The sequence below is a fragment of the Crocodylus porosus genome, unplaced genomic scaffold (assembly GCF_001723895.1).
Source record: "Crocodylus porosus isolate Cpor-Errol unplaced genomic scaffold, CroPor_comp1, whole genome shotgun sequence".
Classification (NCBI taxonomy): Eukaryota; Metazoa; Chordata; order Crocodylia; family Crocodylidae; genus Crocodylus; species Crocodylus porosus.
Genome location: NW_017728906.1, coordinates 64,721,765 through 64,738,660, shown reverse-complemented (window position 1 = coordinate 64,738,660; position 16,896 = coordinate 64,721,765).

Sequence of the window (16,896 nt, the reverse complement as noted above, 5' to 3'; positions counted from 1 at the left end):
AACAGGTTCAGGTCCCATAGCCTGTCCTCATAGGGCCTGCCCTGTTGTCCCCTGATCATACGAGTGGCCCTCCTCTGGACCCTCTCCATGCTCCAGAGTGACCAGGCTCCACTGGCCAGTCCACTCCCAGGACCTCAAACATTCCAGGAACTTCCATAAGACACCTCCATGATGCTAGTAGTGCCCCAAGCTCCAGCTCCAGCCCAAAAATTTCCAGTCTCATCTATCTGCAACACTGAGGCAGCTGGCCATGCCCCACCTTCTCCTGAAGTTTCCTTTCCCCAACTTAGATGCTCAGTTCCCCTTCCTCCCCTGTCCCTAGTACTCTGGGACCCTGTAGCTGAGAGCCAAAGAACTCTTGCAGCACCCCAGGTACACATGACCCAGGTACCTTATATCAGTGGCCAAGCCATGGATGTCACAGGTAACCTCTGTTCAGGCCCAGTCCCAATATTCTGCCTCCGCCCTGTTCCACCAAAGGCAAGCTGCCTGCATAGACTCCTGCTCAGGAGAAAAAAGGTTTGGGTCTGGGTGACAGGGTTTCTGGCTCTTGTCTCTGAGATGTGGTATATGGGCACTAGGATCAGTGTCCATGGGGCTGTGCCTGAGTGCAGAATATGGGTATCCTAGCTGGGTGTGTGGGTGCCAGGTTTGGGGTCCATGAGGTTGTGCCTGAGTGTGGGGGTTCTCCTGGGCTCATTAATTGGAAGCTATATGCATGTTGTGGGGTGCTTTGTGACAGGATGTTAGGGGTGTGAGGGCACAGCTCAGGGACTCAGGTGCCCAGGTTCCAGAGCTCATGTAAGGTGTCTGTCCCTGACTTTCCCCTTCTGCCTGCATACATCTGACAGATAGCTAGAAGCAGAAGGCAGGGCTGGGGAGAGAGGCTATGATTGCTCAGTGCTGGGACAGCCCGGGGCAGGGTCAAATGCTAGCCCAAGTGTCTGCAAGGGAGGGATGGAGGGACTGAAAAGCAGGCTGTGATGCAATCTAAATTGAGTATAGAAGTTTGATACATTGGTCTACCTTGAATCAAATCTGTTTTACGTATCTTGCGCTAGGTCTGTATTAGTTCACTTGTGTCATTTTTAGACCAGTGTGGGTGAGCTGAACTTCTGCGTGGTTATGAGTTTAGATTTATCTACATTCACTTAGACCAGTCTAAGTGTAATACCTATAAAATTCCCTAAATGGAGTAGGAAGTTTGCACAAGAACTGTTTGTTCTTACATTTAGAGTAGAAACTGATGTTGCCAAACTGAAGTGGATAACTGTGGTGGGACAGGTCTCATCAGATGCAGGACAACAGGCAATGTATTCCCCTTGTCTTGGAATTCCCCACATCCTTTGCTGCCCTGCATCAGGTCCTGCACTGACCTGTGCCTCAAGTGGAGACATGGGTAAGCATAGGTTCTGGTGTGGGGCAGTGTGGAGGCATGGGGTAGTGCAGGAACCAGGGAATCCCCAGCACCTCATGCCTCCATGCAGGGACCCATGCTGCTGGAGATTCTGGCAGACCAGTGCAGGGCACCATGAATTCCCCTGCTCCCACAGCACCCCATGCCTCCTTATCATGACCTGCACTTACCTGTGCTTCATACAAATCAGTCATAGAAATCACAGCCTGAAGCAGGATCATCCTTATTCAAAACATCCTATACAAATCCATAATCTAAACTCTTCACAAAACTGCCATAAACTCTAACACAACAAAAGACATAACACCCTAACCACAGGGGTCCATGGCAGGCAATGTCCTGCTTCAGTAAAAGATTGTTAATATAGGATCAAAAAATCCCAGGTAGAAAGCCATGCCCCTCAGCTACAGAGGAAGCTCCACAGTCCATACCCATCTGACCATGGGGTAAAATTCCTTCCAGATCCCAGGCATGTCAATTGATTTGACCCAGAGCAGGGTGGCAAGAACTTCCAGCTTTAAGTCACAGCAGGAGCATTAGCAAGCCCAGTTAAAGTCCCCAGGCTTGGATGTAGCCAACATACAATGTCTCTGACGGAGGCTTTAAAAAACAAAACAAAACAAAACAAAAAAACCTCAACCCCCCCCAAAAAACACCCAAGACACCTCATGCATGTAGCAGAAAAGAGGGGAAGAAGGGGGTGGGATTCCCTCCCAGCCACATGCGGCAATGAACAAAGTCCAGAATGGGAAATACCCATAGTAAAACAAAAAAAGCAGAGACACAGCTATGCCTAGAACATCCCCAACCAGTGGCTGTCCAACATCTTCTTGAACATCTCCAGTGATGGAGAGCCCACACCTCTCTAAGCAGTCTTTTTCACTGCCTCATTGCTCTCAAAATGAAGAACTTTTTCCTAATATCCAGCCGAAACCTACTTTACAGCAACTTCAAGCCATTAGTTCATGTCTTATTCTTCATTCCACAGGTTAACATGGATCCTGGTACAGGGTGGTGCAGGGTAGTGTGGGAACTTGACAATCCTCAGCAACCTGTGCATGGACCCATGCCTCCATGTAAAGCATGGGTCAGTGAGTCCCAGAATGGGGAGGAGGGGGAGGGGGCTGACAAATATCTGGCACTCCATGCCTCCATGCCAGGACTTGTGTGTCACAGAAGGCACAGGTCAATGAGTGTCCAAGTATAAAGGCACAGGGCACTGTGAATTACCTGGCTCCCATGCCTTCCCATACTGGGACCCATACGTTTGCATGAGACATGGATCAGTGCGGGACCCAGCATGGGTCCCACATGGGGGCCCAGGGTCACATGAGTCCCAGTGTGGAGGCACAGGGGGCCTGAGATTCCCTATGACCCATTGTTCCACAGAAGGACCTGTGTGGGCATTTCCCACTTGCAAAGATATGCCTCTGAAAATCCCTGGGACATGTCTCCATAAGTGAGGAACCCTGATTTTCTCCACTTACAGACATGTGCCCCAGGTGTCTATGAGGGGAAAGCCAGGCAGGAGCTCTAGGACCTTGAGGGATCCACCCTTACCCAGGGTAGACAGGATCAGACCCCAGAAGCCCCCAAACCACCAGATCCAGGCTAACCCATGTTCTCCCATCAGAGAGCAAATAGACTTCTGCCACAGTAGAACTACACAATGTATTGATGTGGCGTGACAAATGGTAGGGATATCTATTTGCTCATCATTTGTGCTGCCATAAAAATTGTTTTGGTGGGTGGCACAAATGCAAAATCAGGCAACTTCTCTATTTCTACCCTTATACCCCCAGAGAATCCATCTGCTCTATGTATTTAATTTGTGCCTGCTTGAAAGTAGGGAATACGTTCAACCTGTGCAAGCCGTCTGTCCTTCTCCATACTTGAATCGAGTACTAGTATTGCTACACAGGCCACTTGTTGCAGAACGAGGGTTACAAATAGACAAAGTCCAACCACACTTCTTTGTGTGTTTGAAGTACTGCTGTTTTGGATGAACTGAGTATTCCTTCATTCTGCCTTTACTCTTTATCAGCTTTCACTTCTCCCTTTCTGCCCACAAAACGTCCTGCCTTCCCAGTGGAAAATTTGCTTCAAATGAAGCAGGGAGAAGGCAAACTGGCCACATATAGAGAGGAAAGAGCAGACTGTAAAAATAACTTGCCTGGTTCTCCTGGCAATACTTGGAGCACTAAAAAAAAAACTGGACTGAGGAATAAAGGATGGGTCAATACTGTAGTGTGCATTGGGACGAGGACTTGGTTGCATCTTGCTAGGGAGCAAACCTTGCTATAGGACAGAAGGCATGGGTAGGTGTAGCTACGCTAAGGGGGACAGATGGACTGAGGAAGTCTGGGCTTAGTTCTGAGCTCTGTCATAAACATGCTACTGTTCTGACTGATTTCTGACTGTTTCTAAAGAGAGCTTGAATGCCTGAGAGCACTATGGAGTTTTATTTCTGCTGAAGCCAAGTTTTTCCATCTGTAGAATGGGAATAATACTTTTAATTCACTAAGTGGTAACATTGGTGCTGGGGAAAAGAACACCTCCAGAACTCTATAGGCAATGTAACTATAACTACCATATGCTCTGCAAGTTAAAATAGAGGATTCCAATTCAGATTTGTACCTCTACCCACAACCTTTACAAACTTGAGGAAGAGACTATTTTTGGTAAATAGTGTTCAGTGTTGGCGATACAATGCTGCCACAGAAGTACCTAAACATAGACCACATAGGCACATCTACATGTGCCATTAGTTAGTACAGAACAATAAACTGTGGAGCTTATTGTTCCTGGAAAGCTCCCAGCTACATGGTTTACACAGGCACAGCACACTGAGCTGGGTCTCAGCACCCCCAGCTGGCAGGTGACCCAGGTCAGCCTGCCAGCCCAGGGCTGCTCCAGTGTGCTGTGGAGGGGCTGGCTGGGGCACAAGGGTGCTTCAGCATGGGGCTAGCTGGCAGGCAGCCACACTGAAGCACTCTCATGCCTCAGCCAGCTGGGTCAGCATCTACGCATGCGCTGCAATGCATGAACAATGCTGCAGCAAGGTAGCACTTGTATTTACATTTACAAGTACTCATATTGACAAGTACTCCCCTGCTGCAGACTTTATTAGTTTTGTGCACCCTAATAGGGGTGCACATGTAGACACTGTGATGTTTACTGTGCAGTTAATTAGTTAGCTGCGCAGTAAATGTCTTGTGTAGATGCGCCCTCAGGACATCAATAGTACCAAGCAGCTGATATATACACCAGCTTCCCTACTGGATTTTCCTATCCTACTGTCTGCAGTTGAAATGTCTGTCCTATCCTCTTCTGACCTCAATTCCTTAACCACTCTTTGATTGAGCTTTGAGGTAATTTAATAACAAAGAGCAAGTGTATTCTCATGATTTCAAGAGGAGAGAAGGACAACAAATTGTTCATTTGTGGATGAGAAGTCAACAGAAACCTATGCTCTCCCCACACACCAATAGCTTTGTAAAACAAATCTTAGCAACTGGTTTAAAGACTGGGCAACTTTTTATCTGTGTTTTTAGCTTTTTATCTGAGATTGAGAGAGTTGATTCTCAGCTAACAAGAAGCATAACTTATGTTCTTGGAACAAACTTCAAAATGCTGTAGACAATGTAAACTATAAAATACCTCTATCCAGAAAGAGAAAGGTAATATGTTTCAGGTTATAAAGGCTTTTTCTTTTTGGTCCCCCCCCCATTATTTTACTGCCGGAATTATTTAGTTTCATTGTCTAGGCTCTTTGAAGTCCCTTATCACCAAGTTCTATACAGTACAACTTCAAAAGAAATGTTCTTGCCCTGAGACACGTAGAGTCAAAATAGACCAGCTGGGGGAAAAAAAAAAAAATGAGCAGGGGAAGAGAGAAGCATGATTCTGCAAGCTATTCAAAAAGAAAAACAGTTTTAATTTCTGCCAACATTTATGCTCTGCTACCTGTGAAAAGTTCAGTTAAGATCCAGTTTTTTAGGCAGCTCCACTGTCAGGTGGGAAGCTAAGGCATAGACATGTTAGGGATATAGACAGCTATGCTTGGGGTTTCTACTGAAAAACGATGCATCAGCCAGGATTTAAAGAGGTGCAATCCATGACTAACATAGCTAAGTTAGCAGAAGCCCCCAAGGTAGACAGTTATACTGTCAATATCATGCTTTCATCAGTAGAGTTTGTTTCACTTGTGTGCACATATCCTAGCTCTATGAAGCAGAGCTCTGCCAGTATATTACACTGGCATTTCTATAACAGCAAAGCTCTTTTACTGTAGAGGCTGGTTAATCAAAGTAACCAGAGTTTGAGCACAAAAACAAAGAATTAAACCCAAATAATCCAAGTCCTAAGACCATCGTTCTTCCCATAAGGCTCATTTTCATGCTATTTTTATGTTTGGGTCCTAAGCCACAGCCCAAAAAATAATAATGGGTATGATGGGTTTGTTGTTTCACTGCAGAGAAACCAACATCTGTTTGCTCCTATTTGACAAGCAGGGTTATTTTGCCCCAAGTGGCACAATTTACCCCACACCAAAGTGCATGTATGGGCACGTGCTCTGAGGCAAAAAGACCCCACAAGGGAGCATCCACACATGTGAGCACGTGTGCTTGCAGCAGCTCAAATAAAAGAGGTGCAAATTTGAGCCAGGGCTTTTTCCTTCACTGCACATGCTTGGACATGCACTTTGGTGTGGAGCAAATTGTGCTACTTGGACTAAAATAACCCTGCCTGTCTCCTCCCAGATCTGCAGCCAGGGGGACCTAGAGCCCAGGGCCAGCACCTGTGCTGTCCCCAGGAGTATAAAAAGCCACCCTGGCAAGTAGCTCAAGGCTCTAGCTGTCAGGAGCTTCTGGGGCCCAGCCAATTGGTACCTGGGGGCACTACCCCTTGTGCCAGCTGGACTGCTGAAGCAGCTCTGAGAGTTCCCTGCACCCACTACCCACTGCAGCAGAGTGGCAGTGGCGGGTGCTGCCTGGCTGTGACCTGCTATGCACCTGCCAGACCCAGATGGGGACTGCACAGCCAGTAGAGACATCTGCCCCTCTGGGCCACCTGCCAGTGGGCTGTGGCTCCAGGGTTGGCCTCTGTGTGGCACTACTGCCATGTGTGCCCCCTACCTGGCCATCTGGGTAGCTATTGCCCAGAAGATGTTCCAGATGTGGTGGCCTGCTTTGAACTGTCTTTTTCATAATAAAGTGAACTCTAAATACATTCCATGAATAATTATTTTGCTGCCCTCCCACAGGGAAAATGGACCACACACAGGGGTTACTGCCCTCTGCAATGGGTTTGGGCCCCCACACAAGGGCTACAACCTCCCAACAGAGGCCAAATGACCCCCACAAGGGCTACTACCTCCCTGCAAGTTCCACATGCCCCACCCCAGCCTCCCTGATTGCTGCCCCACCTGGCCCCATCCCCTACCAGCTGCTGCAGTCCTCCCAATGGCTTCTCCACCCAGTCTCACCATGCAGCATTTTTTTAGCACGTGTCCTGTAACAGGTGCCCTTCTTGGGGCTGATTTTCCTGGCGCCAGCCCACCTGTTCCTGGGGGAAACACCTGCCTTCTCTCCTGCCACACCTTCTCGTTAATTAATTGATGTTCATTAAGTGGGAGGCTGCTCATTTCTTACCCTGATGCCAGGGGGAACTATCTGCAGCTCCATTCCTCCTCTACACTTCAGCCCAAGCCTCGCAGATGGCATCCAGAAGTTATCAATAACAGCGACCCCACACTGGGCCCCAGAATCCTTCTCTTTGCACCCCACCTGGATCCCTCCATTCAGGCAACCTATTCTGCCTTCGTTCCAGGCTACATAGCTTCCTGAGTTGCTTCCCCCAGAACCTTTGGCTCTACTGGCCCTGGCCCACCTCCAGACCAGTCGGAACCTCAGGCCCTCAGCTCTGGGTGTTCCTCGTGGTGGGCCTCTGGCCCTTTGACCCTTCTGGTCCTGGCCCCAGCATGGGCCAGTCAGGGGATGTCAAGACAGGTTTGAGTGTATGGCCCCACTCTCTCATTGGGGTCCACCCTCCAGACCCTACAAGGGGGTAACCCACCTGGTTGTGGGAGCTGGGGGTTAAGGTATCCTGACCTGCCTTTCATCAGGGTGGTAACTGGCCTGGCATTTCCTGGGGGGTCCCACACTACTGAGAGCCCCACCAGGCCACCCACTCCCGGCTAGGTGCAGCTTTAGGTCATGCCCAGGACCAGAAGCCTCCTGACCATCCCCTACAGCTCCTTCCTTACCTCCAGATGATACCTGCAGCCAGGCAATGTTGTTGCCTGGCCTTCCAGCAGAAAAATGCTGTTTATATGGGCATCCCTGAATCCAAAATGACTGTTCTAATCGGGCACCTGACGGCTGCTGTCTTCAGGCCCTTAAAGTGGCAGGCACAAACAATGCCCTGCCACATGGCCTTTGCAGATTGGAAGTGAGTTGATGAGGAGTAAGTGAGGAGCCTATTCCTCAGCCTGTGATGATGGTTGTAGCTATATCCTAACTGACCATGAGCCTCCAGGTTCTGTGAAGATAGAGTCCTGACCTAGACAGAGCTCATCTAACAGTTGCAGGACTCCATTTGACCACAGGTGAGATCTGCAAAAGTCACACCACTGAAAGGTCAGAAACTTAATATCTTCTCTGACTACTTCCCTTAAGTGTATCTCTGTAAGAGAGGAATATCTGTGCTTTGTTATTTCTGAACTTCATTCTGTTCATGAGAACCAATATGCTCTGCATCTTCTGGATTAAGGTCAGCAATACAATTCCAGATGGTGCCCAGGGCTAACGAAATATTAGATTAGACTGAACTCAACTGCAAAATTAATATTTCTTATTTTAATCAGTTCTTATCCTATTGGGGATAGGGTAATAACCCATTCATTTAAGATATAAGTAAGTAGAAAGGAGAAATTAAATAAACTGGGTTTTTTTCTGGCTATTTTAATTCAGATGGCCAAATTAATTATTTAATCTCCTCCCCATCAACAAATCTTATTTATAAAATATTTGTTTCAGAAAAGAAGATTGTTTCATCAAGCCATTACACAACTCCACAACTCTTGCTGGTGTTTTGTTTTTGTTTGTTTTTATTAAAAGACAATTACCTCTTTTATTAGTAATTAGGGTTTGGTTAATATTTACAGAACACTGAAATTAGCTACCAGTTGGAAAATCCAAACCCTTCTTTGCTAAATAGGTTATTAAAACAGTTCCTTAATCTAAAATAGTTTCTTAAATTAGTATTTTGTAACTTGTTTAATGTGTAGTATTTTGAAAGCAAAGCTTTTGGGGGTTGGGGGGGGGGGTTGTTTCTTTCTTGTGATGACCAGAGATCCTGATTTTCTCTGATTTAAAAAAAAAATCCCCAATTTTCTAATTTAAAAAGGTAACCCAAAATCCACATTTTGCCATGATAAGATGAAACACCACTATATACATATCTATATATTAGTGGTGTTTCAAAATATGGATTCTGGGTTACTTGTTTTTATCCAAAAATTGGGGATTTGTTTTTTTTAATTGGTGAAAACCAGGATCCCTGGAGATGACCCTGTATCAGAAGGTCTTTTAGACCCTGGTGACACTTCCTTTCTAACAAAAATGTCATAAATTATCCAAAAATGAGTTTTGGAGCTCTTTAGAACTAAGTAAATTTAAGTTAAATTGGTTGAACAGTTTCAGTAAGAAAAACTTTTCAGAACTAATGTGGTCTAATCACCGGGGGTATTCCAGAGTAGAGGGATGGGGTGTAACCACAGTTCTACTTTTTCCAGTGAATTTGTACAAAAGATTGGTATCTTCATGTCCCCAATCCTGCACGTGTCCAAATCACCAGGCTAGAGTTGAACTCATTAGGTGCCTATGCAGGAGTGTGGAGGCTGCTCCACATAGGAGCAGTCTTGATTAACCGAATCTGCTGGATTGTGGCAATTACCATGCTCCAGCCAGTCTTTGCATCTCATGCATCAGTGTCCCCAAGCTTCAAAATGGAGTGCTTGAACTACAGCTCATCAAATGAGCTGCAGTTCATGTGCCCCCACTGCCACTTTGAAGTGGGAGGACACTGATACATAAGACACTGCTGTGTTTTTTAATCAGAGCAGCTCTCGGAGCTACTCTAATTAAAGCACTGCCCTCTCCTCCCACCACCACCAAGGCATTTGTAAAAGTGCTCTTTATTTTCTTTGTTTTAATCTACAACAGCTCTAAGAGGAGGTATTGAGGTAAGGCCAAACCAAGACACTCCCCCACTTTTTTTTTGATCGGATTTGTGAATTTAAACCTTCAGTTCCTTGGCTTGAAGACAAGAGAAGAAGAAAAATGTTTTGTTTCAGGTCAAATGGAAAGTTGTATATCAAGCAATACCAAATATTTTCACTTCAGCAAGACACAAAAATGTTTTAAATACACTTCAGTACAAAATGATTGCTTTATTTTTTTCCTGCCAAACTGAAAAACCAATTATTTGCACAAATGTCTTGATGGTAGGTAGCCTTTCCAGGTAGAGTTGGCTTGTAGTGGTGCTGGTTTACGATCAGAACAAACACTGGGTTGTGATTGCCAGTAGTATAAGATAGTCCCTAGTTCACTCCTTACTCCATGGGAAACTCTCCAGTGCCACCCGTATATCTACTGCAGACTGCTTCCTTTTCCTCACTTACTTACTTTTGTTGGCCAGAAGATGGTGAGGACAAAGTGATAAAGGCTGCTTTCGTTGCCCTTTGAGCCATGCTACCCATTCAAGGGAAGAAGAGATCACTTTATACTACTAAGTCCCCAGCAGGGGTACGTAGAGGGGGGAAGAAACACCCAGATGGATTTTTTCATACTGTAGTAAATGTGTTTCTGATTGCAAAGACATCCTTTTTCTCCTTAAGCCCTGCCACTATACTGGTATTTCAATGTCAAGGTGGCCAGTGTTCACCTCTATGAAGAGGACCAGCCTAAGTCTTCACTACTTTGTAGACTGGGTGTTGTAGGACATTTATACAGTAGTAAACTTAACCAGCCACCTCAATGCTTCATAGCATACAGAGAAGCCATGGTTCATGCTTCAGAACCTCAGAGCATGAGTTAATAATTATTCTTTCAATCATAAGGAGGGATTGAGATCATTTGTTTAAAATGTGGCTTAATGATCCCTTAACCAACAATAACTGTGATACTGTCTGAGAGCATAGGCACTACTCAAAGGACCAAGATCTATATGTTGCTGTGAGTGCTGTCACGTAGTACTTCCCATGGTGTCTGCCAGCATGCTGGGTAGATCATGTACTGTGAGGCCAGCAGCACAGCTGCTGTAAGTGCTGTTGCCTACAGCACTAACCCCAGTATATTTCCATAAACTCATATTTGATGAATGACGGTTGACAGAACCAAGCGGCACAATTTCTTTCCACATGGTTGCTTTTGCTGCTTTTGAGGAGGAACCCAATGCACACTAATGCCCAACTCAGAAGCCACGTCTACATGAGACGCTGACTGCACAGTAGCCTGATACTACTGCACGGTACCATTGCATGGCAAAAACCATGATGCAATGCTATTGTGCAATAGTATTAGACTACTACTCAGTAGCGGCACAAAGGCATTTGTCAGCACTATTGTGCAGTAACTAGGGTTACTGTGCAGTCATTTAGTACTTGTATAAGCAAGTACTAAATGACTGTTCAGTAACAACTGCGCAGTTAGCGTCTTATGCAGGCATGGTCAAGATGGCCAAGCAAGGGAAAGGAAATAGGGGTTCTCAGTGTCATGGGCAGACATCAGTTCCCTGAGGCAATAGTGCACTGGCTTAAAGACCATACACCCAGTGTTCAATTTTTTTGTTTGGACCTGTCTATTTGGTCCTCCCTCACACTGGCCAGTCACTCCTAAGGCTATTCCTGTTATGACTACTTTTGGCCTTTTAGCCAGGAGCAAGCAGTTTTCCAGGTTGACTGTCAGCCTTTAGGTTTCCAGTCTTCTATCAACAGATGTCTCCCACCTGCCACTGCTGCTCAAACACAGCCTCAGCCTCTGGTTTGAACCTGATCCTTCAATTTGACATGATGGGGGGATTTTGAAGTGCTAAGCTGACTGGATGCTGCACTAGGAAATAACAGTGTCTGGGAATGAGGTAAGAGCCACTTGGGCTGATAACATGAGTCATCACCGTGGATGTCAATGGAGTAAGTGTGAATAAGTATATAGGATCCTGTACTCAAGGAGTCAACCCAACACTGAGGAAATGAAGGACCCACCGCTGTTCTGGGTTCACAAGAATTCTGTTCCACCCTAGGAAGAGAATTCTTAATGCCAGAGTCTTATTGGGTCCCACTCCTGCAACCAGGTCATATAGTTGTTTCTCCTAAAATGATAAAGCTTCATTTTAAGCCCACATATTTTTTGCTCCAAATATTCCTTTACTTTGGAGAATTCTTCATTCTTCTGTTCGTTCTTCTGATGATTACAAACCTACTTCTCATATCTAGACTCAATTTATTACTGGTCAGTTTCTACCCATTTTTTCTTTTGCCAATTTTGTCCAGGAACTTCAATATCTCTTCTTCCTCTTTCATATTTTCTCCTATGATGCATTTAGATGGAACAGTCTTATTTCCTTTGGCCTTTGTTTTGGTAGACTATGCAAGGCAAACTCTTTTTAGTCTCCTCACGTGTCATCCTAAGAGCTCTTCTCTGCTCCTGTCAGTTTGAGTTACTCTTTCTTGAATACAACTGACTAGAAGTAGGCAAAATATTTTAGACAAACTCTCTCTGGCACCTTATACAACATATTCATGACATTATACATACCTGAAATTCTTTATTTGTCATATCCCAGGATCACATTTTTCCTGTTCATGGTGGCATCATTCTATAGTACATCATTTACATTTATGTGTTTTGTCATACTTTCCTGTTTCCAACTGAAAAGCCCTAACTAAATATTTAGCTTATTTTAAACACACCTTTTACAAAGAAAACATATATTTTAAACTATATTTTTAGATTTAATCAACACTTTCAGTTACTGTTTTCTGATGGACACGGTATTTTAAAAGAAAAAATGTAATCTCATTCCTTAATTTTTTAATACATTTTCAGATTTCAGTGTCTCCTCTATTTTCCCCAGCCCACAGTGTTTTGTAAATGGCAATAGCAAAGACTAGATGAGGCAAAAAAGGTTCCTTTTTGGGATCCACTGGAATGAAAGCAACTTTGAAGTGGAGAATAGAATGAGCAGAGCAGCAGCTCTCAACCTTTTTAGACTCAAGTCACCCTTTGTTACACTCAAGGTACTCAGAAAATGCCAGCTCTTACCTGGGCAGGTGGAGAGGTAACCAGGTGATATTATTTATATAAACATAAATATTAAAAAATATTGTTATGGGCAGCACAGATTTAAAGATGAACACCTTTGGGTCCAACAAAGCAAAACCAGTATCGCAGTAGAGCATGCCTTACAGAAGGGCTGTCCAACTTCCAAATGATTGGGATCACATGTCCTGTGAGGTGCACACTGCAAGGAAGGGCTGCATGCTGCTTGGATGCCCCTACCACAGCTGTGCATGCACTCCTCCCCCACGCCAACATTGCACCATGTGCTACATGGGAATCTTCCATTGTGTACCTGTGAATATACCCTCTGCTCCTGCACCACACTGCCCCGCTGCCTTGGGTGGGGCAGGAAGTAGCAACTGGAAGAGGGAGGGGGAACCTGGAGTTCCTGGATGCTGTTGCAACCGGAGTCTGAACAGAGGCTGAGCAGAAACCTAGGTACTGCAATTTAATCCCTTGCCAGCTGCATGTGACCCATGGGCCAAAAGTTGGATAATACTGCCTTACAGGAATCTTTCTACTGTTGGGTAGATTGTGAATAATGAGTACATAAGGCCAAGTAGCTTGGGTTGGCAAAAGCACTTAAAGGTGGTGGTAGGGTTCCTGTTACAATAGACAGTTTTGTGAGCAGTTGCATCAGGGTGTAAAAGTTGCTCCAGGTTCTTTGGAATTTCTTATGAGAAAGAGACTGAGGTTAGGAGAGCTCCACTCTGGACTCTTGTGGCTGTATCTGGCAAAGCTCAGAACCTTAAAGAGCTGTGGTCCTAACCAGGAAACAGTCCAAGAAACATGCAAGTTGTTTTGCTCTAGTTAAATTTTATATTGAATTTTGTCAAGGTTTACAGACACCATGAAATGTATACACCCATACTCTCTGCTGGTTTGGGCTAGACTGTTCTCTGTGGTGGCAGAACAAGGAGCAATAGTTTCAGGTTGCAGTAAGGGAAGTTTAGGTTGGATATTAGGAAAAACTCTCTTGCTAGGAGGGTCATGAAGCACTGGGACAGATTTTTTTAAGGCCTGGATCAACAAAGCCCTGGCTGGAATGATCAAGTTGGGGATGGTCCTGCTTTGAGCAGGAGGTTGGACTAGATGACCTCCTGAGATCCCATCCAACCCTAATGTTCCATGATTCTCTGCTAAACTAGAATATTTGTGCAGGCATATCAGTGGAGACACTCTCTCTACGTCTCATTTATGTGACTTGGACCTCATGGATTGTTCTGTCCAGTTACTTGGCCTCTAGCCCTGCTCCAGTGTTCATAATGAACTTCATTTCTCACCCTACTGTTGTTCCATAGAGATATAAATGGGGACTGAAGGAGGATTTAGGGTTGAGGAAAGGATATGTAGTTGAGGGGGAAGAATTCCCTACCCCGCAACATCCAACCTGGAAGTTAAACAAGATACAAGAGGGAAAAATAAACTTTTTAAATGTGATGTTCAGTCCAGCTCTTAATACATTTCATAGGAAAATACTTCAAAACACCACACACACAATACTTTTAACTACAAGAAGTCTGAAGCTTTTGCCCTCATATGGAAATGCAGTGCAGCTAATAGGCACCCCCCTTACATGTGATCTCTCCAGAAGAAACAGTGCAGGGTTTACATTATTGACCTTGGAAGGCTGCAGATAACATTGCAATGACATTGGAGAGGCAATTGTGCTGATAACATGGGGGTTTTATTCTTTCGACAGGGGTGGGGGGTTGGTGGAAGAGATAAAAATGCTGTTCAGTAAACAGTTTGATAGAAATTGTGAAAGTGTAGAGTTCAGGTTATCTGAAAGAAGGCTTTGGTAAACAACCTGTAAGTTGCTCACAGAAATGTTTCACTAGCAATCATTTAAACCTAATCATTTAGCTGATATGTTCTGCCAGGGGAACAAAGACAATTGTTCAAGAGCCTTCTTTTCTTAACTAAAGATTTTTATAATGAGGGTGAAAGTGAAGGCTAGAGCCTTTAGCACCTGATCTGGCTGTCTAAGCAGGGAAATTCAGCTAAAGGGCTGACCCAAGAAGAACAGAAGAATCTGTATCACCCACTTCCCACTGCCCTGTGTTAAAGGGGTGTTTCAGTTGCATTTCAAAAGAGTAGTGTTACAGGCATGAATGACGCGTGCCCCCGGGCGGCTGGCAGGGGTGGGTACAGCAGTGGCAGGAGCATGGCGAAGGTAAGCAGAGAGCTCCCGCAGATGCAGCTGGCGCTGTCAGCAGCGGGGGGGAGGAGGAGGGAGGTTGGGGTGGCAAGCGGCAAACAGGGGTCGGCAACCACCTGCAGACACTGCTGGCATCCAGTGGGGATCATGGACCATTCAGATTCCGCCAACGGTGTGGGCATTTTTGTAGGGGGTGTACTGCCATGCTCAGAGGGTGCACTTAAAACAGGAGCATCCATGTATTAAAGGGTATTAAATGGTAGTAAGTACTCTCTGGGTGCATCTACACGAGATGCTAAATGCACAGTAGCCAAATAACACTGCACAGTAGTACATCACAACACCAACACTGCTAATATGGGCCAAAATGGGCAGAAAACAATAGAATGCAATTTAACAAGGAGAAATGCAAAGTGCTGCATCTAGGGAGGAAAAATGTCCAGCACACCTACAGCCTAGGAAATAACCTGCTCAGTAGCACAGAAGCGGAAAGGGATCTTGGAGTCCTAGTGGACTCCAAGATGAACACGAGTCATCGGTGCGATGAAGTCTTCAGAAAAGCTAACTGCAGTTTATCATGCATCAACAGATGCATGTCAAACAGAACCAAGGAGGTGATACTTCCCTTCTACTGGGCACTGGTCAGACCGCAGTTGGGATACTGCATGCAATTTTGGGTGTCACACTTCAAGAGGGATGTGGATAACTTGGAGAGGGTCCAGAGAAGGGCCACTCATATAGCTAAGGGCTTGCAGGCCAAGCCCTACAAGGCGAGAATAAGGCACCCGGACGTCTTCAGCCTCTGCAAGAGAAAGTTGAAAGGTAACCTTGTGGCTGCCTATAAATTCAACATGGGGGCGCAGAAAGGAATTGGTGAGGCCCTACTCAATAAGGCGCCCCTGGGGGTCACAAGAAATAATGGCCATAAGCTAGCAGAGAACAGATTTAGACTGGACATTAGGAGAAACTGCTTCTCAGTTAGAGTGGCCAAAATCTGGAACGGGCTCCCAAGGGAGGTGGTACTCTCCCCCACCCTGGGACTCTTCAAGAGGTTGGATGGGCGTCTGGCTGGGGTCATCTAAACCCAGCACTCTTTCCTGCCTATACAGAGGGTCAGACTCGATGATCTATAGAGATCCCTTCAGACCCTAACATCTATGATTCTATGAATATGCCACTGCACAGCATGATTACACTATTGTGCGGTAGCATCACTAAAAAGGTGATCGCCAGCACTACTATGCAGTAACTCTATTTGCTGCACTTTTACTCTGTGCTTGAAGATGCAAGTACTAAATAAATGCACAGTAACTAGTGTGCATTAGCGTTTTGTGTAGCTACATCCTCTAAGTGTCTTAAAGTTATGCCAATTCAAGGGAGTTTGAGCCAGGGAATAGTTAGTCTGCTACGGAGATAAAGTAACCAATCTGTAGTCATCCAGCATCCAAGGATGCACAGCTGATGTTCTGGCCCATAATACTGGTCTTGTACAATCAAACTCTTGGCAGGCATAAGTGAAGTGATTGATGAGACTTTGAAAGTTGCCATATATATATATATATATCTATATCTATGTGTGTATATCAAAAATATATCATGCTTGCATCTTCAACACCCTTTTGCATAGCAGCAAATCCTGGACCGTATACTGTACTCAAGAGACGCACATCAAACTGCTTTCACTTACTTTGCCTTTGCTGCATTCTAAAAATTTTCTGATGGGACTAAGTTGCTCCCACTGAAGTCTTGAAACATGCCTGCATTCTGAGCATCCATGGTCTTTTCAGTCAGCATTGATTTTGATGGCTTGGTTATAGGTGGAGAATAGATTATGGCTGTATACCCAAGGATCTCTTGTATGAAGAACTTTTAACAGGAAGAAGACCACATGGACATCCTTATTTCCATTTCAAAGATGTTTGTGAGAGCTATGAAAGCAATGAACATTTAGCCAAATGAGTAGGAGAAGACTG